Below are 23449 nucleotides of genomic sequence, written 5' to 3' on the forward strand. Positions count from 1 at the left end.
TTGGCACCATGGATCTGGAAATTCTGTAGAAACGCTTTTCCTGGTAAGCACTGGGAGGCTATGGAAATTTAGAACTAGCTGTTACCTGGTATGTAAACTTGAGTGTCGTGGCCAAACGTGTTGGTGGGCCAGTTGGAGAGGCAGTTGGTTTACATAGCTATGAATTTTTATTGCATGGTGAACGTGCTGAGTGTGACCAGGAACTTTCCTTTGGGAAACAGGGTCCCCAAACCCTGCTCAAGGCTGCAGTGGTACTTGCTCCCAAAATTCACTTGCTATGAGGTGTGTGTGAATATCTGAAGCTGTTAAAGCTATTCACCATTCTGTGGGTGTTTGCTGAGGAAAAGGCAGGGCCGTGAGCACCTGCTAAGAAAGGCAGGTGGTAGCAAATAGGAGGTGACCTTTGGACAAGACCTTCTGCTTTATTCCTTCTGATCACTTATAATATCACGCGGTGGCTTGTGATGTGTCCTGACCATATGGTGCTTAACAGGAGAAGGTTTCATTATATGGTTAGACAGACAGCATATATACTTGGAAGGCTAAAGAAAAAGGTGGCACAACAAGCTGCTAATATGTGAAGGAATTCTGTTCCATTGCTGTCTAGTCTGATCGTGGCCTAGAAATGATGCTGTTTGCTTAGATGCTGTCATTCCTGGTGGCCTGTCTGGCAGGACTGGGTACTTGTTCTGGTGCTGAGCATGGTTTAAGACCTTCAGTTTCTAGTGAGGATGTGCTGCATCTGCAGTGGTTCTTAGCTCTCCCTTGGTCAGGACTGACCCTTACTTATACCAACTTCTTCGGGATGTTTTGTTTGGTATTTTCCAAATGCAGCTCTGAACTTTTGCAGTGAATAGAGGGGAAGGACAACTTGAGCTACAGCTCTAGATTGCTCCATAGGCAACTGGAAACATGATGGGGAAATGCCTTGCATGGGTTTACTTAGCAGACAGTACAGCAGCTGTCATAGAATGAAGGAGATAAATATTAACCAGGTGAGCAGCAAGTAGCCCAGCGTATATGGGTACAGTCGGACTAATTGTATGGGCCCTCATAGCTGTCTCCCAGCATTTTTGGAGGACTTGTACTGCAAATGTGTATGTTCAGAAATTCTGCCTGAAAGCAAAATTGGAATTTCTCCCCACACTGTAGCAATTGTAGCACTAGCAAGGGTGGACAGGAAGGTTTTTGAGTGTGGATAATGTGGTCAAAGCATAGTTTAGGACATAGGAAGCCTGTAGCATAAATGTGCTATTCATTACTGTTTCCTAACAAAACTGTGGTCTGAATGGTTGGTAATGAAATGCTTTTTCAATGCTGTGATTTTACTTACTGTTTAGATACGTGGTGGACAAGTTTAGATAGATGTTCTTTTTTGAGAACAGATGAACAACTTAATGTATTGAATAAAATTACAACTTCCTAAAATGCCATGCTGGGAAAATAAATGCATCCAAGTGATACTTGGCTCTAGGGGTGAGATGAAAGAACAAAACTGCAGGCCAGTCTCCAGCTAAGTGAAGTTCTGACAAGGTCATATAACAAAAGCATAATAATATCACTCCGGGTTTCTAGTTATCATTTCAGTATGTGCTCTGACCAGTGAAAGCATTGCTAATTTTGTTTTGTGCAGCTGTTCTCCATGTCATGACTTTTATTTTTGCATTGTTGTATCTTGTTCTCTCCCAGATACGCCTGTTTTCAGTCTCTTCAGCAGTAATAAGCAGGTTTGAGACTGTTAAAACGTTCTTCTTGTAGTTTCAGCTGGAAGTGACAACAGAATATTTTTCTGCAATTTAAGAGTTGGATGTAACTGAAAGGTTATACCATGTATCTGCTAAATATCTTCTCTGCAATGCAGGCAGGAAAATGCATCTGACTTTAAACTGCAGAATCTAATCAAACACTGCTGAAGCAGTAATGAGTGGTGTAAAGATTCAAGAGGTGATGCTTCCTCCTGTTCAAACATTAGACCTTTGTAGAGCACTTTAATGGGGTGGGAAGGTGCAGAAAAAAACCATCTGACACTTCACTGTCTCTTCCTGAGATCTGCAACTTGGGAAACTGCCAGCCACAACGGTACAAGTTAACATGCTGCTCCTGTCATTACAATGAAAAAAAAAAAAAAGATACCCCCTGTCTTAAATTTATTAAGGTTTTCACAAACAATTAATTTTAATGGCCTCTTGCCATCCAAAGTAAGGCAGCTGCCATTTCCTGGAGGAGGCCAAAAGTACAAAACCTAAGCACGTGTTGTAGGATGCTTCAGGGAGCAACCAAAGTTACACTGGAGTTTGGATGGCATCCATGAGACATCCCTGGAGCAGTGGAGTGGTGATTTCAAGCAACCTTTCAGACTGTCCTTCCTTAGAAGCAATGCTCAGTATCTGAATTATCAACTAGATTTTATAGCAGTATTTAAAACACTTTTTTTTTTCTTCAGGCTAACATGTTGTTGCAGGCCTGTGAGACTCAGCTGACTTTGCTGTGAACTAGATCTGTCAGGTGGTAATTATCATGTTCACATGCTTATCTTCTGTAAAAGAGAAGGGAGTAAACTCAGTAAAGCTCAGATAGTATGTTCCCCATCCCCCCATAGCCATCTGTATTACACCCATGGCCCAAAATTCAAACTGAAACTTGCTTGGAACAGGAATTACACTTGGTTTACTCAGAGGCTTTTCAAAGCTATGCTTTTTAGATGATGGGGAAGAACGTAGATAACGGGTTCAGGGTTGACATCTTTGTCTGCTCGGGTCACTATTTGAGGTTGCTAGTTAGAGAGCAAAAATTTTAGTTCCTTAGTTCACTCAGTAGTGTTGGAAATAGCTGGCTTGGGTAAAGAAACTTAATGGTGATATGAGGCAGGTGACTAGACTTTTTTCTGAACTGGAAACTGCCACTCATGCATCCCTCGTGAAGTGGAAACTTTCATTGAGTTAGGATTTGATCCTATGGGTATCCTGGATGTTGTCTTGCAGAAGCTTGTAGTGGGGCTTGGCATCCTCTTTTCCAGGGTCCCTTGGTGCCTTTGTAGGCACCAGACAAATTGGCGGTGTTCAGTTCAGACTAACTTTGTGGGTTCACTTGAGGGACACTGCTCCTAGGGCTGTAGAGAAAACTGCTAGTTTTCTTCTAAAACGATCTAGGCAGCAAGGAAAGATGCAAATGGTTTGAAACAGTCCAAAAGCTGTATGAAACATGTCATGTCACCTGTAACCAAGTAATTTACCTTTTTCTCTGGCAGGGACATGGTTTGAATTGCAGTAGAGATGTGGAGGGGAGAACACATTTTATTGTATCAAAAGCCTGTAAGTTTAGAAAGACAGATGTACTATTTGGTGAAAGATGTTGAACAGTTCCTGGCAATAAATAAATAAATAAAACTTAATTCTGAATTTCAAAGGGTAAGGGGGCTCTTTGCACTAAATTGTTTTATGAAAAGCCTTCTGAGCCAGCAAGACAGGCCCTGCTATAGGGGAAATATTGATCCTGTCCCTTCTGAATTGTTTGGTAGCTTGGTCTTGTCTGAACTGTCTGAGTAAAATAGCACATGTTCATCCTGACTTGAAGGATGAGGGAGTTAAACTTGTTTAAAGAGAATTCTTAAGAAGGTATAGATTTTTCTCATCTTCTTTCTCTTCTCCAGACAACATGGCACCTACCTAGGGGAATGTGGGAAAATACCCAACACCAACAACCAACTGTTATTCTGGAATAACAGTTCTGCACTAGGAAAAAACACGTTCAATCACATATGCATAGAAGTGTGAACAAGCTGCAGTAATCTATGCCCCTGGAACTGGCTCCATTCCAGAGGCTTGCTTACACTGCAAGGGGGAGCAGGTGGCATCTTTGCACAGTCTCCGATTTCAGATTGCATGTTATCTTTAGGGCAGCTTTAAATTCTAGCCAGCGCTCTGTGGGAGTCTCTTGGCACACGCCATCTGGTAGAAACACTGAATCAACCTGGTTTGGTCCTGTCCTCTGGCTGAGGTGGTGGTGTTGAGGAAACTTCTCTACAACCTGGCCTGCTATGTGCAACTTGAAATGGCCTTTCAGCTGAGGACTGTGAACTGAGGAGCTGTCAGTGGCTCTCTGCCACGAAGTCAGATCCTCCAAGTTGATTTAAAGAAATGTTCTAGTGCAGAGGAGAAACTTCAACTCTAGAGCTGTGTTGTGATACTTTATTTTCATGTTAATCATATCTTTTCCAGTCTGAAAGAGTACGTTAGTTCCATGTTCTTCCAGAATGGATGATGCTTTGTATCTCTAACTGCCATTTTCCTCTACAATTTCCTTGTCCGTAGTGTTCCCGTGGGATTAGAAGCAGAACTGAACACAGTCAAAAATAAATAAAACATGCACGTGCCATAGGTTTGTGGTGACAGCCATTGAGATATTTTCTTTCATTCCCTGCTCCTTGAAGGATTGCTCTTCTGTTTGATTCATTTTTGCTTTGTTGATGAATGCTGATCTGACACTTCTATAGGACTGTCCGCAGATTTCTCTTCTGAGTGGCAATAGCTGATCTAATCAGTGTGTATCATGGCTGGATTGATTTCCCCATCACGCCCGCAGAGCACGACTTTGAAGTTGCTGATGTTGAATTCCATCAGATAAGGGCCTCTGGTCTCTGTAAGAAACTTTGAGGACTGGCCAAGGAAACTTAGAAGTCACCAGGCAGGGAATAGAGTTATTTTGTATTTTGAGTTGTTGGCTTTGGCTCTGTCACTTTCATCTGTTCGCACCTCTGGGTTATTAAAGGTTTGTCCAAAAAGAAAGGGGAAGGGGGCAGAGTAGCTTAAACAGAGTGCTAGCTGTTCAGTCTTCCGGGTTTATAGGCACTACTGTACTAGTTTTTTTGTTTGCTTGCTTAAAATAAAAGAGAAATTTAGCTCCAAAGGCTGGAGGAGATGTGAGGATGTCAGCTCAGGCTGTGTTCTACCCTAGCGTGACTGTGGTGTAGGAGTGGGGGAGAGCAAGGGGCCATCCAGCCACAAAAGAAGACAAATTAAACAAGCTCCTTGGTGCCAACCCTCTTGAAAATACCAGGAACTCTCTACGCAAAAGTGAAGAAGTTTAAAACTGTTAAGTAACTCTAATAACCTCATAATTCCTCTTTGGAGAATATAAGATAAAACAGCAAGAAGCTAAATTTTGCTGTCACCACTACTATTTTTTAAAATTCTTAATTTTGTTTTGCTTTTTCATTTTGCGTGGTACCCAGCCAAAGCTGTGCTACAGGCTGCTACAGGCTAATATTTTCATTAGTATCCTTATTTATTTAGTAGAAACTCTTCACATGTGAAGAAGCACGTGCACAAGGTGTGTACAAACTGTGTCCTCGTTTTGGAGACTTTCTTGTCTTTTGACTTTACTGTAGCCTTAGGGCTCTCATGCTGACCCTGTTAAGCACAGAGTACTGTCACTCACCAAGTGCTGTTTGTTTGTTAGGGGTTTAAACTTTTCTTTGCAAATATTTTTACTAGATTTGCTGTGTTCTTTGCCTTTCAGCAATTTAGGTGTTCAAACTATACAACCAATACTCTATTGCTTGTTTCCTCTTCTTGCTGCTTTTCTAAAATATTACTCTTGTAATACAGCAATGGGAAAAGGTTCAGAAAAAGAGTTCCTGGACTTGGACACTGAGATTGGTAACGAACCTGTGAAGTGTTTCAGCAGTTCTGGATGGGATGGAGGAGGAAGAGTGTTTTGGTTTAATTGTGGACTTGGCAGTGCTAGGTTAAAGGTTGGATTAGAGGATCACAGAATCGAAGGGGTTGGAAGGGACCTCAAAAGATCATCGGGTCCAATCCCCCTGCCAAAGCAGGCTCCTTAGAGCAGGTTGCCCAGGTAGGCATCCAGATGTGTCTTGAATATCTCCAGAGAGGGAGACTCCACAACCTCCCTGGGCAGCCTGTTCCAGTGCTCCGTCACCCTCACCGTGAAGAAGCATGCTGGTGCGGAACTTCCTGTGCTCTATCTTGTGGCCATTGCCCCTTGTCCTATCCCCACAAACCACTGAGAGGAGGTTGGCCAAATCCCTCTGTCTGCCATACCTCAGGTATTTATACACATTGATAAGATCCCCTCTCAGTCTTCTCTTCTCCAGGCTGAACAGACCCAGGTCTCGCAGCCTTTCCTCATAGGGAAGATGTTCCAGGCCTTGTATCATCTTTGTGGCCCTCTGCATGACTCTTTCCAGGAGATCCCTGTCTTTTTTGTACTGGGGAGCCCAGAACTGGACACAGTACTCCAGGTGAGGCCTGACCAGGGTGGAGTAGAGGGGGAGGATCACCTCCCTTGACCTGCTGGCCACGCTCCTTTTAATGCACGACAGGATCACATTGGCCCTCTTGGCCACGAGAAAGAGATCTTAGAGGTCTTTTCCAACCTAAATGATTCTATGACCAGACACTTTATGTAAATGTGCATGGCTTGTTCAGGAGGAGAAACTAAGATCTGCAAACAACTTCATCGCAGCAACACTGGACTTTCATTGGCAAAAATCCAAGCTCAGCCTTTGTTAAATGTAGCTAGATAACTTTGCATAAAATGAAAGTGCATCAGTAATACGTTCTCCTAGTCTTCACTGGGGCCAGCTGCACAATATGTGAACTGTGCTGGGAGTCTCCTGCCTTCCCACCTGATTCCTGGGAACTGCAGATGAGAGCCAGCAGACTGCTCAGGAGCTCAGCAGTAAATGTAGAAGCAGCTTGCTGTGGTTGTGATAGCTCAGCTACTATAGATACCTCCAACATGTTACTGCCTGAAGACACCGCCGCTGTTTGCAGAGCCGTGTGCTCTGCATCACCTAAGGCAATGCTGGGATCTGCAGAGTCAGGAAAGAGGTTGAGGAAGGAGCAGATGGGCAGGAGGTGAAAGGCTTTGTGGTGGGCTGGGACTATAGGGCTGCGAGGTATTAAGCCTGGAAGAAAGGGATATGACAATGAGGTCCTGATTAGGGTTGGCAAGATGTGCCATAAGGGAAGGGAAGAGGTTGGAGCTCAAGGCTTTTGGGGTGAGGTTTGGGCAGACAGACCCAGAGTAAAGAGATAGTAAAGTAACAGAAGAGGCTTCTGCTTCTCAGCACTATTTGAGGTCTTTCATCTAAGACTGGTCCTGATTCCACATCTGGCATCCCTACATCTAAACAGCTAGAGAAATAAAACTGCAACAGGGAGTTGTCTCTTGCATATTAATATAAATTAGAAGGAAATCAGTTGGGAAGACTGCGTTATGCTGGGCCATTTCAAAGCAGATGTGAATGTGTCCTGGTACCATGCATGCATGAAGTCTTGCTAGCAGTACATGTGCCAGGAGGTTTGGAAATAATTAGTAATGTGGAAACTAGCACTGGGCTGAGTTCTCAATTTTGACTTGGTTAGGAACTTTAAAGAAAAGTGAAAAATAAAGATCCTTGTTTTGAAAGGAATAGCACTTTGTAGGCCACCTTTGGAGGGACATATTATTGGTGCTCATATGTCATCAGTTGCTTTTTGAAAGTCCCAACTCGTAATTTCTAAGCCAACAGACTATTGAATAAGTGAAATGTTTAACAAAAAGGAAAATCTGTCAAAAATATTACCTCCCCTGCAGGAGAGGGTAGCTTCTTCAAAAATGTGAGAGACGCTTAAAAAAAAAAAAAAAAAGAAAAGCGGTAGTATTGCTGTCTCTTTTGAACATATTTCATCCTTTCAGTTCTTGCTATGTTGTTGTCTGTGGGTGAGACCCTGTACTGTCTCCCAGGAATGATGGTGGAAGGCTGAGACGTATGCCCATTTATATGCATCTAAGAATTAAGTCACAGGCAACATAGTTATGTAAAATATATCCTGCGGAAAGGTATTATGGTGTAACTCTTTTCATGATGAAATTCTTTAAATAAAAAATTAAAATGTTAGATGAATCTTGTTGGTGATAGTGAGCTCTGCACCTCTCTCCATGAACTCCAGAATCCTTTAATCTTTTGCATTTGCTGCAATTGCACCTACTTCAAAGCATTGCTGCAGGCATTGGAAAGGATTCTGGCACTCAGTGGGAATAGGGCGGGGATGCAAAATTCTGTCATCACTTGGGGAACTGCAGCCATTTCTGAAGTGCCAGTGTCATCTACCTTTACAAAAAGGCAGCAACACAACTGATTTGGGAATGCAGGGAAATATGTATTGGCTGTAGTTTTAAACAGTTTTCTTGTTGAAACAATTTTATTTTGGTTTAAAAAAACAACCCTTTTATTTTCCAAGCACATCTCAATTTTAATCTCAGAAGAGAGATAAATATAGCATGGTAATGATAGCTGGACATGTATACGGATATATGCCATTCTGTCTAGTGGCTTTGAAACCAGCCCTGGACACAACCCAGGGGCTTGCTATACTGGAATGTAGCAGAGGGTCTCAGGGAAGGGCAGGAGAGGGAGTGAAAAATGTGCTGTGTTAGTTTTAATAAAGATGGCTTGAATTTTAGCTGTTATCACTTGTGCCTCTCAACTGTTTTTTCAAGAAGTATTCTACTTCGGTGCATGCTAAGTTTTAGGTGAGCTAACTTAGTTTAGTGGAAACTGAAGGTGGTGATGCCTTAAAAGAAGCAAATCCTATCCTACTGTTATCAGTAGGAAGAGTACGACAAAACTCCTGCTGACTGCTGTGAGAACGATCCAAGCAGTAATGAAAATACTTGTCCTTTTTCAAGCCTTATATTCATATGAATACACAAGAGCATGTCATTCACAAATACCTTGGTGTCATATTGGCTCCTATTCTGAAGAAAAGTCTTGATGGTTAATGGCATCTGCTTCTACTGAGTTGTGCTTCAGCTTATACAGCTGCTGCTTTGACTTGCAAAATTACAAGATACTGCTTTTCATTGAAGGAATTTAATTGTGGAAGTAGCTGTAAGGTTTTTGTGGTACTTAGATTGTGTTTTATTTTAAAGGCCATGTTAAGAGCATTCTACAATTAAGTCTCAAAAGAATTAGGCATTGTAATGCATTTCAAGCTGCCACTGTTGTAAGGAATTACAATCCTTGAAGTATAAAAAGTGACAAAACAGCTTCTAAAAGTGAAATCCAAGTGTACTGTAGTTTATTGTGCAGTGCGCTTAAGTTATGAATTCACATGGTGCTAGGAACGGAAGGCAGTTTTCAAGGTGCTTTCAAAATTTTGTTTTTTTTTTTTAATAGTCAGTGAGTTTTCAGCTAACCTGTACCACCAATATCTTGCTACTAAAATGCAGTAAAAGCTGAATTGGTTGCAAGGATATCTAATGTGGATAAAATAAATTTTAAAATAATGCTCAGACTAAGTTTTGTCATATTACACCAACAACACTGTTCACTCTCAGTAAGAAAGAGCGCTACAAGTCTGTGCTCTCAATTAACATACATCCTAATGTTGGGAACAAAAAACAATTTAACAGTTTGAAAGTTAGAGCTAGGAGGAATATGGATTGCAGTGTCCAGCAGTTGGATTTTTAAGTTAAAATATTATATTGCAGAAATAACCTGTAAATATAAAATTTTCTATAAGAAACTTAACTCCAGTCTTTAACCGCTGTTGGAAAGGAAGGAACTTGAATGCACTTTGATCTGTGCTTAATAAACTTGATCTTGGTTTACACTTCCTTCTGTTATGAAAGATCAAAGGATACTCAAAGCTGAAACCTTCTTGGATTTTGCATGTTTAATATGATGTTATTTTGTTTTTCGTATTGGAGACAGTGCCGTTTCCTCAAGGCAAGAAGATCAGAACAGGTAGCTATTATTGGGCCTTTGTGATAACCGCTCTGTGTTAACGTTATAGGTGCCCTAACAGAATAAAATCTATTCATAACATATGACTTCATTTAGCCCAGTTAGTTACATAGTGTTACTAGGAAAGTTGAGTGTTTTTTCTTGTTTCTTAAATAAAAGCTTCCATATTGTGCAGTGCTTCAGAAAAAAAAAAAAGTATATTACTTTTCTCCACAGAGGCTGTAAAATCCATAGGAAATCTACAGTCAAAATCTCAGCCAAAAATTAGTACACTTAGTAACTAAAAAAAAAAAAAAATAACCCAACATTGCCAGTGCTGGCATGAATTAATTTGTATATTACTAGACATGAATGACATCATTCACAAGGAACATGTGTTCTTTCTAAGTAATCTTGAATAGGACACAACCTCTTACCTGCCCGGGCAAGAAGATTAAGGCTGTCATATTGATTCTACTTCTGTAGCTTTCTGCATAGGTAATGTTTTGTAAGTATTATTATTGCAACATGAGTATTGAGTTTTTAATTGCATGATTAAAACAAAGATTTTTATCAATGTACCTTATTCCCCAGGCATTCCACTACATAACCATATGCAACATAACCATGTTTTTGTTGCACAAATATGAGTTGTGGAAACAGTGAGTGGAAGATGCTAAAGGAAATGATAAGGAGATAGGGGAAAAGATGTATATAAAAATTAAGTTGAACTCATAGATGATCTATATAACATCCTCCACAACTATTTTAGATGTGGATATCTTAGATTGACCGTAAAATTGTATTCCCCTTGTGACATTTGCTGATGTCTCACATTGTCCGAGATGATATAAGGTGAAAAATTTGGTCCAGGGTGGCTGGAATACTAGATAACTACAGAAAAATGCAGAAACTTCCTGCTACCAATTTTACCACCTGCTTATCTTTGATCTCCTTTTTTAATTTATCAAATTGCTGTGTTTTGATGATAATTGCTTGCTCGCTTTCCCCAAAACTGCAAGACCTAATCTTAGTGGACTGCATAATAGAGTATTTAGAGCATCTAAGAAATGTCAGTGTTGTGGGTTTTGCTAGTCAACGCTGCCTCAACAAACATGGTCTAGTGCAGATTGATTCTGCAAGCTCAGCAGTCCTAGACTAGGTTAAATTTTGGCTGAGAGGCCACCTGGGAATCCCGGGTACTGTAGGAACAAACCGAGAGGTCAAGATTAAACTCTTGGCAAGTATTAGACCACAGATGCTGAATGAGCAGAAAGACTTCATTCAGCACCATTGGTGCTGCCGAGCTGACAGATGGGAATAAAAACCCACCAACAGCCCTTCCCCTCCTTGCCAGTGAAAGCTTTCTGTTGATCTATGAATAGCTAATCACACCCAGGGAGCAGCATTCTGCAGTTGCCTCGTTTGGGGCTAATGATACTGTGCATTGCTGTCCATAAATGGCTTTCCTCAAAACATTTTTTTCCAAAGAATTCTCTCGGTTTCTCTCATGAGACGACGTAGGACAGATTGCCAGGAGACAGAAGAGGGAAGTGTGGACCTGTAGCTGAAAAACCAGACTAGAAATTGGGTTTTGCCAATTCCAGTCTAAAGAGTGGTTTTGAAGCATAATTGTTCTGTGGAAGTGGTGATAAAAATACGTATCTGATAGGTTTGTTGTTGATGAAAGTCTGTAGTAAGAATGAAGAAGAAAAATGAGAAGTAAGTTTCCACTGGGAGCCAAATTTTCTGTCTTTATGACCGTCTAGCATTATGAATGAATATTATGAATCTAGCGTTCCTAATTATGTTGTAGCTAATTTGTCCTGCCTTCTTCATATTCTTTTGTGACTTTATATCTGATAAAGCATATCTTTGACTGTTGAAAATAGTGACATGCAGCTTTTCTGTAATTCATTTTTTGAATAGCTTCGTTTGCAGACTTACCAGATGATTAGTGCCAAGAAAAGACAACTATTTTTCAGCTGTTCTCATAGAGCTGGTTGGTGTCTCCTCTCTTGATAATTTATGCCCTCAGAAGATTTATTTTAAAGAAGTAAGGCAAAGACTAAATTTCACTGAGTAAATTTCACTAAATTTCATCAGATTTTCAAAAAGTTGAGCCAGAAGATGAAGATGCTTCTGTCTATTTTTGATAGCATTGCACTTCTTAAAAATTGCATCTCTGATCTCTCTACTTCAGTGATCATGGGCTATTAGTCAAAATATTCAGCCTCTTTTCTAGGAGAAAGGCAAGCCACACAGAGTGGACTGTGAAGGAGCTCAGCCAAACTGTGGAGTTCTTGTTCCTGTTCTGAAATTCTTGTATCACGTTTCCAAGTCTGAATTAGAAGAGCAGGGCAGATGAGTTCCTGTCTGCTACTGCTGATTTTCCAATTATAACTGTGGTGATGCCATCTACATACCTCTACAGAAAACCGATGTCATAAGCAGAAAGGACAGTTAGCAGGAGATCCACGTAATGTTGATTGACTGACCATAGGCAGGTTCATGGCTTTGTGAGAGGTTCTCAGGTCATCCTCGTGTAGCACAGCTCAGCTGTCCTTGGCTCAGTACTTGAAGTAGTACAAGATCTATGCCTTTGGAAAGTTCTTGGGTGAATCTGAAGGACAAGTCTTTCACAGCACTATTTAATGTCGCTAAAGCACATCAGATAACCTGCAGTTCTCCAGTAGGCCAGTACCTGACTGTGTAAATTACTAATTTGTTGATTGCCCATTAGAAAAGCTTTGCATTTTTCAGTTTTATTCAGTCCTCATCTTTGGAGGGGAAAAAAAAAAAAAGTATTCTCGCCCTGCTACTTAAAGGAAAAGCAAAGCAATTGGGTACAGTGTCACTACACCTACAAAACATGCTGTTAAAGACATGATTGTAAAGAGGAAGAATTAAAAACTACTTTTCATAATGCCTAAAGTTCTGCGTGCTCTTTGCCAGTGTTCAGTGCAGAATTATTTGCCCCCTGGAGGTATAATATCCAAACTGCTTATGAACTTTACCCACAAAAGCCAAGAAATATTAATTTTCCAGGGATGAAACTTCCCATCAGTGTGCTCGGGTGACAACCATGTCACCCACACCGCTGCTTGTGAGAGCTGCCTTCCCAGGAGAGGTCGGTGTGATGTACTCTGGTAACGCGGACAAGCCACCACGATGCAGTATCCCATATGCTGTGCACAGTTAACATCTACTCTGCTCTTTCAGCTGAGCGCATGCGTGGGAACAACTTGTGCTATCAACTGACCTGCATCTTAATATTTGTTTCCATCCGCATTCTTTCAATACTGCAGAATTTAAGATTATGTACAAACCAGCCTGGTAAACTTGGCAAATTTTGACTTCATTAAGGAAGGCAGTTCTAATGTTCCCTAACAAATTGTTCCAGAGAAACTCTTGTAAGATGCAGAATGCAGCAGTTTGTTTTACTACCAAACTATATTTCTATTAGGGCATAGTGTTAATGATTCAACGTAAAATGCAATGCCGGATGTGGAGTGAATCTGAAATCATTTAGCATACTTGATTGTTAACTGAACCAGCTCTCCTAGAGTGCGTTGGCTGCCATCTGTCCCTTTACTGACAGCCTTGTCGGGGGGGGTGGGTTGGATCTTGAGAGCTGGCAGAGGTCCAGTTTGCCGCAGGTCTGCTTTCTAGTGTTTTTGTAACAGATGTTGTGCCACATGCCCAGAGCTGCTGCCTATAAGCTGCTGTGTGCTCAAATTTTTAATTCGGGGGATGCCTGACTCTCTGATGCAAGATTTGCATTTATCTTAGCAGCCTATTATGGGGTTCCTTTGTTACAATGACAGTCTGATGAAAGAGCCGGAGCCAAAACTCAAACCCCCTAGGCCTCTGTCACAGGTTTTCTGATGACTTCAGTGGTCACTGGATTGAACCTGGGCTTGCTGGTTATTAATAAGATACTTCTTATCTTTTATTTTTTGAAAGATGTATTTTTGAGTAGTATGGAGTTCCTAAAGCATACAGTGTGGAGTCAGGGAGCCTGCAGGTCTGCATGGTGCTTTTAAGGAATTCAGTGGCGTCTGTCTATCCAGGATGCTCAGAAGTGTTTATACACGCAGACACCCTGCCTCCTATACACAAACTAGAAATTACACTAATTCTTCCTCCTCTGTTATCTTCCATATATAACATAATTCGACAGTGAAACAGTTCAATCTGAATTTATGTAAATCAACCAAGGTGAGATGAAGCTTTAGGAACTGCTGTGTTTTTCAATTCCGTGATTGAAATGCTTTGCTCCTCCTGTGCAGCTCGGTGGTTGTCAGCAGCATAGCAGGAGGAAATTATCATCTTCCTGCAGCAACCCCTGCTGCTGCTGATAGGAAAGATTTCTTCTCCCCTTCCTTTCTTTTCATGAACAAAAAGCAAAAGAAAAAAATAATAGATTAATGGGGTAATACAACATGCAGCATCATGCATATCCAGACGCTTTCTACATATGTTTTCTGTTTCCAGGGTTTTGCTATATAAAACTAATGCCACGGTTGTCCACAGAATCCTTCTTCCAGCCTAGTTTATATTTCCACTTGATCATTTTTTAGTGGCCTGCCTGCATGATTTCTTGGAGGATGAAAAGTGGTTTGGCTATGTGTCTGTTCAGTTGTAAAAGAAACTGCCCATTGATTTGCTGCTGGAGCTGTGCGTGTTTGTGTGTGTAAATATGGTACAACAGGTGACCTATTTTGTGTGCTGAGCATGCAAAACTTTCTGATCTCAGCAATTCACTTATCACATTGCTGTCCGAGAATCTCTGAGTTTAAAATATTTGGTCCAGAGACCCTCCTTTTCACAATATTAATTGAAGGTATGTGAAATAAAAAATGTAGTTACAAACCTGAATCTTCTTGGTTAGCTTTCATCATTTTGTCTGTTAAATGCCATTTACCTGTCAGGGAAATGCTTCTCATGTGCTGAGATGCAGCAAGGATAATATGTCTGGGACATTCTGAATTTTGGGGAGGCCTTCATAATCCTTCATAATCTAACTAGAACAGTGACTAGCTAGTGATCCTAGCATTTTAGGATCTCAGTCTGAGAAATGCTGCTACTAATTCGTGCTGTGTATGCAGACAACTGTTATTCAGCAACAAATATTGCTCTCCTTCCTGATAAGTTATTAGCAAGTCTTAAAAATACAAGTAGACAGTAAATGTTTAATGCCCATGAAATGACTTGGAAGCCTACAAATACCTTAGCATGCAGAATATAATTGAGTCACGAGAAGATGAGCATTCCAAAGTATGAATGATGATTTAAAATGAATAAATAAAGAACTCTCTCCCTCCTGCACACCCCTAAACAGCTGCCAGGTTAAAAAAAAAAAAATCAGTTTACCATCCCAACAATGCATGCTCCACAGATGTGCATGCTGTACCAAATGTACATGCTATGGTTTACAGCAGGCATTTAACTGAACAAGGTGACGATTTTTTTTCTGCCTTGAAGTAATATAAGATGCAAAGTATTTGTCTACAGTTGAAACGGTGTCGTTTTCCTAAAGATTGGAGGTAATCTTACTAAGAGCAGAGCAAGAATGTTGCAATACCAAGATATCAGTACAAAGTTGGCAAACTTCGCTGAAGTCGGGTGAAGCTACAGCATGTATGTATCTTGGCTGATAAAATACCTCTGTAGCTAGTAGCCTAACAACGGAGTTAGAACAAGCTGTTGCTAACACAAGCATTTAATTTTCCATACTGTGCATAGTTTAAATTATATAAAAACACGTGTCTGCAGTATTTCTCTAAAATACAAGAGAACAAATTCTACAATAGCTATATCAGGACAGTTTCTGCAGTTCTTACCTGTTTAATCCGGAGACAGATGTTAACAGTTCTGGTGCGTAACTGCTGGTGCTCCAGGATGCAGCACAACCCTCCGCAAGCTGGATATATGTTGGTACAGATACTGAACCAGATCTAATTAATTGAGGTATGAACAGTTTGGAAGACAGGCAAGGAAAACACAGAACTTTAATGTTCACTATAAATAAGGCTATGTAGAAACCGTGGTGCCTTTTCTCCTCTCTGTTCTTCTATAATCCTAAAGTCAGGCACTCTCCCTCTCTCTTGCCTTCTCTCCATTGCTTAGCAACACTCATGGATGAACTTGCTTAAAGCAGAGCTTTGTTCCCAAATGTGATTTCAGTAATATTTGTAGGCTCAACAATTCTGAGATGTGAAAATCAGCCCCCTTTCTCCCCACCACCATTAGCGTACTTCATTAAATAATCTCTTCCTCTCTGCTTCTGCACCCTGGGCATGTTTCAGTTTTTGTCTCTACTGTTTTGATCCAACCAAGAGTGATGGAGAAGGCGGGGGGAGATTTGAATAAAGGTTTAATTATAGAGGGCACTCATACAAAATGTACAACAAAGCTGTGTGTTGGGTGTAGATTGGAGTACAAATGCAGAATGGGTCAAGAAAAGAACCATTATTTTTCTCCACTCAGCTTTCAATTTGATTTTAAAGTTGATATTGAATAAATGGTATTTTTTTTGTGCCAACAGTTGCATGCTGAATATGGTATGACCAACTGCATATTACAGCATAGCCTTGAACAATCATTTTAAGTAGGGAGAAACTATAGTAGCTAATTGCTACCTGCATAGTTTCTCTAATTTCAGCAACACAGTGAGGTATCAGCATTTCCTAGAAATTCAGTTTGCCAGGATAAATCTGTATCTGCCTTCCATCCTTTTTCTGGAGGATGCTCTGCTTTATCCATTCTATTTCTTCCGCCCTAGTTCTTTTTCTGCAATTCACTGAACTTTCAGTTGTTAAGAACTGAGGTATGCACTCTTGTGCTCTCTCAGCTCTAAGACAAGGAATAAAATGAGACATCTTAAGAAAAGTCAGTGTATAAAATTCCATAGCAAATCTCTAGCATGTTTTGTAGGGAGAGTCATAAAACATTCTGGGAAAAAGCTGCAGAATTTTTCAGGTGACTTGGAGAATTGTAACTTACCTGAATCTAAAATCTACTTACCTCACAGTTTGTCTGGATAGAAACCGAATGAAATTGAGTTATCGTGCTGTCTCTCACTGGGTTATGTCATGGAGCTTGGCTGTAGGATATTGTCCTTTCAACAAGAGATTGAATCAAAAAAAGGCCCAAATATCCTCATGTGAAGTTATTTACCAAGATAAGGGGATGTCTGAAAGCTCTTACGGCAGGAGTACTGAAGAACTTTGTGATTCCTTGTTCTCTCTCGTATGTTAGCTAGTGTGCGTCTGCCCCTGCACCTGTTTCTGCATCGAACTTGTGCTATTGCCTTCATCGTGTTTCATAGTAGCTGGATAATTTCAGTACTTAGTGTTATGATGAAGAAACAACAACTAAATTGAGGAAAAGAAAAACAGGACAGAGAATGTAAGTTTATTCTCTTGTGTGAGAAGTGGGTTTCTTTTGTCATTGATCTTAAGATATCAAATTGACCCCTGCCCCTTGACTTTACCTTTGCAGACCAATTTCTTGGTGGGATATTAGACGAAAACGAAAACAATTACTAGTGTCAAATGTTTGTTAGTTCCTCAGAATACTGCAGGAAAAAATAGTCCATGGCAGTCTGTGTCCTGTACTTGTCTTGTATGTTGACATCTAACTTTGTCGTACTTCTGAACTATGTTTACCTGGCTTTGCTTCTGACATCTGGGAATAAGAAGTCATATGGAAGTTAAAGATGATACTCTGAAGGAAAGAAAACTTGCATTTATTTTCTATACAGTGTAATTCTATCACTTTTCATTGCCAGTAAATGTGCAATCAGACAGCAGAATGTCAATCTTTTTCTCCTCTCATCCATTTAAGTGAAAGCTGCTTTTCAAGAGTTAATTGAAGTCTGGGGTTACCACTTGCAGCGGTACTGTTGTCTGAATTCAGTCTAACCAAGAGTGCTAAGTGAAAGGGTTCCTCAGCTTTGTTCTGAGGTCTTAATGGTAGAAGTGATTTTCAAAGGGAGGTAAACAGTCGTAGGACCACCAGACTGGGCCTCAGGAGTTATGATGTTTGTGTATGAAATGTCAAAATGTCAAAGCCAGAGAGCTGATAATTGCTTTGTTACTGTCACAGCTGCTTATGCTTTACACAACAATAATAGTGATTTTTACCTTTATTGTTGTATTTTTTTTAACCAGAATACATTAGGACTTACTGTTGTGCTGATCTGAGTGAAAAGCAGATTATTTTTGCAAAAGATCTCACCAGTGATCAATTGTCACTTGTTTTAAAAGTATGTAAAGATTTATTTGTAGTATGGCTAGATATTCAATTGAAAATGTACTGCATTTTAATCTTACAGTCTTCCTAACATCTTCAAACAACTTGAACTATTGATCAGAGTGAAACTGGCCATGGTTCTGTCTGAGGCTATGCAAGGATGGAACTGGTTCTCCACTAAAACAGCCCAGTATAACGCCCAAGGTTCACAAGATACCTTATACTGTTAGGTAGGATTAGGCATAGCGGTAGCGATGAGGCTGAAGACAGCACATTTATCTTGTGCTTTTCATGTTCAAAGCACTTTAAAGACAGTATCTAATTAATCCCTACCACAGCCAGATTAAATAATTCAAGTGCTTCTCCAGCTCAGCTGCTGTCATTATCAGCACTTTGCAGGTGATGGGGATATTCTGCATTTACTCCTGCATTTATTCCTGTTGCACTTGGTTGGAATCCTGCTGACCTTGCTGTTCTGGCAGAAACCCTGAAAAACACTTTTTATTGGAACAAAATGAAATGCTTGACTCTGAGTATGTGAACAAAAAGCTGTAGAAAACCAGGGATGGAAAAGCGGAGAAACTTAAGGCCTGTTGGCTAAGTGACCATCCTTAAGGTTTGTACTAGAGAATCACTCTTGGATTAAGGTGATAGTTGTGAACCGAGATTACACAGCTATGGTGGGAGAATCCTGAACATGGGGTTTGGAAACAGCTGGTATAATGAGGAGAGGGGAATGGGAAGTCATTTCCTCAGGTTTGGTGGAAGATTCTCCCCCTCTACACTTGTTTAGTAGGCAAAACTATTCTCTGAAATTGCAAATTGGCTGAGAAAACTCAGGCCACTTGAGAAAATTGAAGTGCCATAGCAGGCGGCACTATGCATCTGGAACGCTTTTGCAGCTGAGTTCTAGCACATGGTGCTGTCACATTGTCTTAACTTTCCAACTCTCTCCCCCTCATGATTCAGTATCTTTTTCAACTCTTTATCTCTGTGGACTTCATGGAAGAAAATGTGCGATGTTTGTGCCCAGCAGAGGACAGATGGGGGACTTGGACTGGAGCGTTGTTCTGATGCAAACAGTCAGTAATAACTGCAGAGCAAATTTGCTGTTACAGACACTGGCCTCTGTGCTGCACACACAAAAATCTTCCATATGACATAAAAGTGAAATGTTACCTTGTTTTTGCAGGCAGTTATAGACAAAAGCTAGGCAATGACACTGATCTTCCCTTGCTCCTGTGTTTTCAAATTAAAGAACCAAGAAGCGCGACACATAAAATCCTTCAGTAAGTTGCGCCTATTATGAACTGCAGAGTTGTCTTTCAAAACTTTGTAACCCTCTTATAGTAGAGCTTGCATGATGTCTAAATAACCCTGCTAGATAGACAGCTGTCATTTCCCATTCTGGCAACCCACCTTTTGTTCCGAGGTGTGTGCAGCCCAGAACAGAGATGGGGAGCAGTAATGGAGCCCTCCTGTGGCTCACTTGCTGCTTGCTCCTTCCCATGAATGGGCTAAGATTTGGACTGGGAAGCCCTACAGTTTTATTAGGATTGCACCCTATTAATGTTACAGAGGTAGTGGAAAATCTTGATTGTTTACCAGTTGAGAAATTGATACACCTGACGTGGATAAATTCTGCTTGCGTGTGTGGATAAATTCTGTGTTATGGTCATACTTCTATTCTCCCTGCATTTCTAAGGGAGGTGGGGTGGAGGCAAGTGGCTCTAAGAACCCAGGCAACAACTTGAGCCCCAATCCTGCAAGCTGTAGGCACTTGCTAACTTTATTTGCAGACAGTTGTATTTATTCTTCAAGCTAGCTTTGTAGGTCTAAGGGGTTTTAATATTGGGGCTTGAAGGTATGATCCTGTTCTATTATAATAGACAGTTTTGTCACAGATGTCAGTGGGAGCAGGAGTGAGCCTTAAACAGGTAAGATTTTTTTCCTAACATGGCTGCTTTAATAAGGGCATATTGTCTCATCAATTTTTAAGCTAAACTCCCTGTAGAAATCAAAGAAGAGTTCTGCCAAAAAAATCAATAGTACAGTATGACCCATAGGTACTGCATGTCTTACAAGATTGAACTGTTCTTTTTGCAATTTGGCCTATTCCCCACCTCCACCTTTTTTTCTTTTTCTTTCCTTTTTTTTATTTTATTTTATTAAAACAAAGCAAAGCACGTACAATCTCTTTGGAGCACGTATTTAAGCATGCCATCTGATGGCTGAAACTGCTTCATTTCCCTTGGCTGTGGTGGATAAGTTATCTCCACATGAAGCTTTGCCTCCTGCAGACACCAGAATAGTATGTGAAATATTTACCATTTTAATTGTGTAAGGCTTCATTGAAAACCTTATTTTCTTTGCTATGTGTCATTTAGAGAGGCAGCACTGAACTATTGCTGAAAATGGGAGCCCTGACAGACAGGGAGCATGGCACTTGTTTAACAAAGAACAGCATGCAGGCTCCACATACCATAATGCTTAAGGCTATATAATTCCATTTTCTTCTGTAGATTTTGTTTCATTGCTTTAGCGTCTCAACACAAGCTTTTAGTATTCAAGAGAAAAAAATTCAAAGCCTCCACAATGCAATGCCATGTGCAAAATAATTTAGGTTTTTTGTAATCGAAATTCACTTTTTAAACTTAAATGTGCTATACAATGAATATAGAACTATTTCAAAAAGCAAACAGAAACCTAAACTCTTTTCACATTAGTTTGTTCATATAGGAAAATCTGTATGCTTTTAGTATCCCTGTTTTTGAATTTCTGATTCAGAGGAAAACTACTTTTTCACACCAAACGAAATATTAGTTCAAAAGATAATGATTTTCTTGACACTCTAAAAGAAATGTCCTCCACCAAAATAATTAATTTTTGCTTCATTACCATGTTAGAAAAATTTGGCTTTCTCACAGGGGTGAAAACCATCTTTTCCTGGCAAATTTTTCTCATACTTCCTTACCCCCAGCCTTTAGTCATGAAAAAAAATCTGATAGTGAAGCATGATGTATGTTATTTGTGTAAACTTAAATCACTCGTTGCTCTAGCTAATAGCTCATATCAGTTGTCTCAAGAGCATTCACCCACGTGAAAAGTCGAGTTCCTCAGTCTACGGTTGGCTTTTCATTCTTTCAGGGACATAGTACGTATACATGTAATGTACATGTCTTAGGTGAACTAAGTTATGTTGAGTGTGAATTAACACGTGGCTTTTCTATCCCAAATCCAAAATGCTTCTGTAACTTTCCTTTACTTCTTGTGTGGGTCTTAAACCGCAATTCTGAACTTCAGCAACAACCAGAAGCAGAAATATCAAAGTCCTACAAAAATAACGCTTCTGTTACCTCTCACCTGGATAGAAAGCTGAAAGTGGGGTCGAGAGATTTTCACAAATGCTACTTCTATCTTCACCCTGGTTTTTCAGATTTATTTAGTTCATATAAAGTTCAAGAAAGACCCTTTGTAAATGGAACCTGAAGCTTTTCAAGATTCAGCCATCATCACTAATTCTTTCTCCTGCTTTGACATGTTTATAATTCATTTTGTATCATGTACAATTTGTTTATGTAAGCCTATTAAATTATTCTATGTAGAAATGATAGGGTAAAAATAAACTTTGCCAGTGTTCCAACAAGAGTAATTATGCAGCGTATTTGAGACTGTCAGTATGTATCCAGCATTGATAGGAATTTTCTTCAGTAGTTATCTGTCCGTAGCTGTAGACTAAACAAAATTATATGTGTATATCATCTACATTTAAGATATAAATACTCAAGAGAACTCTCCAAGCTTAAAAGAACTGTCACATGCAGTGTTTTGGTGGCAGGTTGGGCCAACTTGCTTTGGTGTCAGTAGTTTTTCCATTATGTACCTTTCTATACAAATAACGTGAAGCATATTTTCTCATGCTGTATGTAATCTTTTAGGTTAACTATATGAAAAGTCAGTGGCATACAGATTTTAAAAAAAAGGGGGGGGGGACGGGGGGAACCTACCATTTTTATTTGTGTATCCAGACGAATAGGTTTTTTGACTTTGCTTAAATTAAGAATCAAGCATCCAGGTCAATCAGGAATTCCAGGCAGTCCTTGAGGTGGGAATTTTGTGAATGCATGCAAAAATGCAGGTCGTTCCCTATTCATTCAGTTAATAAAGTACACACAGCTGGATTTTTTTTTTTGTATGTGGGGAAAACGTATAGAGAGCACAAAGAAATGTTGCACCATCCCTGAAAAAGAGAAGATCTTAAGTGTAGTCTATGCAGCGAAATCCTTAATAGTATGCTTTTATATTTGCTCTGTGCTGACATCCTAAGTAGTTTAGGAGTCTATAATGGCTCCATTATATATCAGTGCACCCCTTTATCCAGCTTCCCCTTGAAATGGAGACAAGTTGCACAAATTCTGCAACAACCATTTGTTTTGAGGGAATTAAGCTGTAAAGCTGTGGGCTCGGAGGGGAAGCTGGGCACGCTTCCTGAATGTGCTTCCTCATGTCTCTGTAGTCTTTCATTATCAAATTTAACCAGGATGTTCCAGGGATGTGAAAAAGACCAAAAAGCTTCCATGTACCATTACAGTATCCAAAAGTTCCTCTTGCGTTAATTTCTCAATGAAGTATTTTTTTTCCATTTGCTTGAGAAAAACATCTCTTAAAAATGAGAGCAACAAAATAAACACCACCACAAACTAAGGAAAACAACAACAACAGTGCTTTCCAAGCCCTTTGAGACCCTCTATTTGTGTTTTTGTGGTAATATAATTGCGATGGCTGTCACACCGTGCACTTAGTGCTAGCACTTCTTCCTGGAGCTTATGGCAAGTGCTACAGTTACAGTGGTAACATGAAAAGAAGTCCAAGTTCAAGTAGTGTTACTTTGGGAAATGGGTACTAAGTACAGATTTGAGTGTTATTTTGTTCAAAGAAAATTAATGCAACTTCATAGTGGTCACCGGTAGTTCCGTAACTTGTTTTCACACTGTTCAATGACTGTTTTGTTCTTGCAAACAAATCTGGGAGCACTACTACTTTTGTTAATCTCTTCCAGCATAAAACCATATGTATATATTATATGTTGTTGCTTTGGGATGATATTTAAATTCTTTGGTTGATCGATTTATTTTTTTTTTTAGCAAAATGGTCGAAGCTTACCAATCTGATAGTTTTGTTTAGTTAAGCACCTGAGTCTGTACCAAGACATTGAAAATAGATCATGTTTTAGAACATATGAAGTGGCAAAATAGGCTTTAGTCAGTGGACTGAAGGAATTGGGACTCCTGAAAACTAGGCAGCTTCTTTTACATTTATTCGTACTTAAGTAACTAGGCATAGGTGTTCAAGTTGAAAAAGCATCAGTTGGACTTCTTCATACAAGAAATGTGTGAAAAGATCATAAGGAAAAATGGAGATCAGATGCAGTGGTCCCATGACTGGAGATAATGT

The 23449-nt window shown here is 40.0% G+C and overlaps 1 protein-coding gene and 1 long non-coding RNA gene across 2 annotated transcripts in view; one reads left to right on the top strand and one right to left on the bottom strand.

Moving 5' to 3' along the window:
- The window catches only part of LOC308201067, a 28447-nt gene extending 12424 nt beyond the window's left edge, over positions 1–16023 (bottom strand). The window contains exon 1 of the long non-coding RNA XR_013956020.1: positions 15583–16023. This is a non-coding gene — a long non-coding RNA (uncharacterized lncRNA). The remainder of the gene's footprint in view (positions 1–15582) is intronic.
- Positions 1–23449, top strand: part of TMC3 (transmembrane channel like 3) — a 283418-nt gene that overhangs the window by 31981 nt on the left and 227988 nt on the right. The gene's annotated exons all lie outside the window — the stretch shown is intronic.

Source organism: Anser brachyrhynchus (genome assembly GCF_964034855.1).
Source record: "Anser brachyrhynchus genome assembly, chromosome: 11".
Classification (NCBI taxonomy): domain Eukaryota; kingdom Metazoa; phylum Chordata; class Aves; order Anseriformes; family Anatidae; genus Anser; species Anser brachyrhynchus.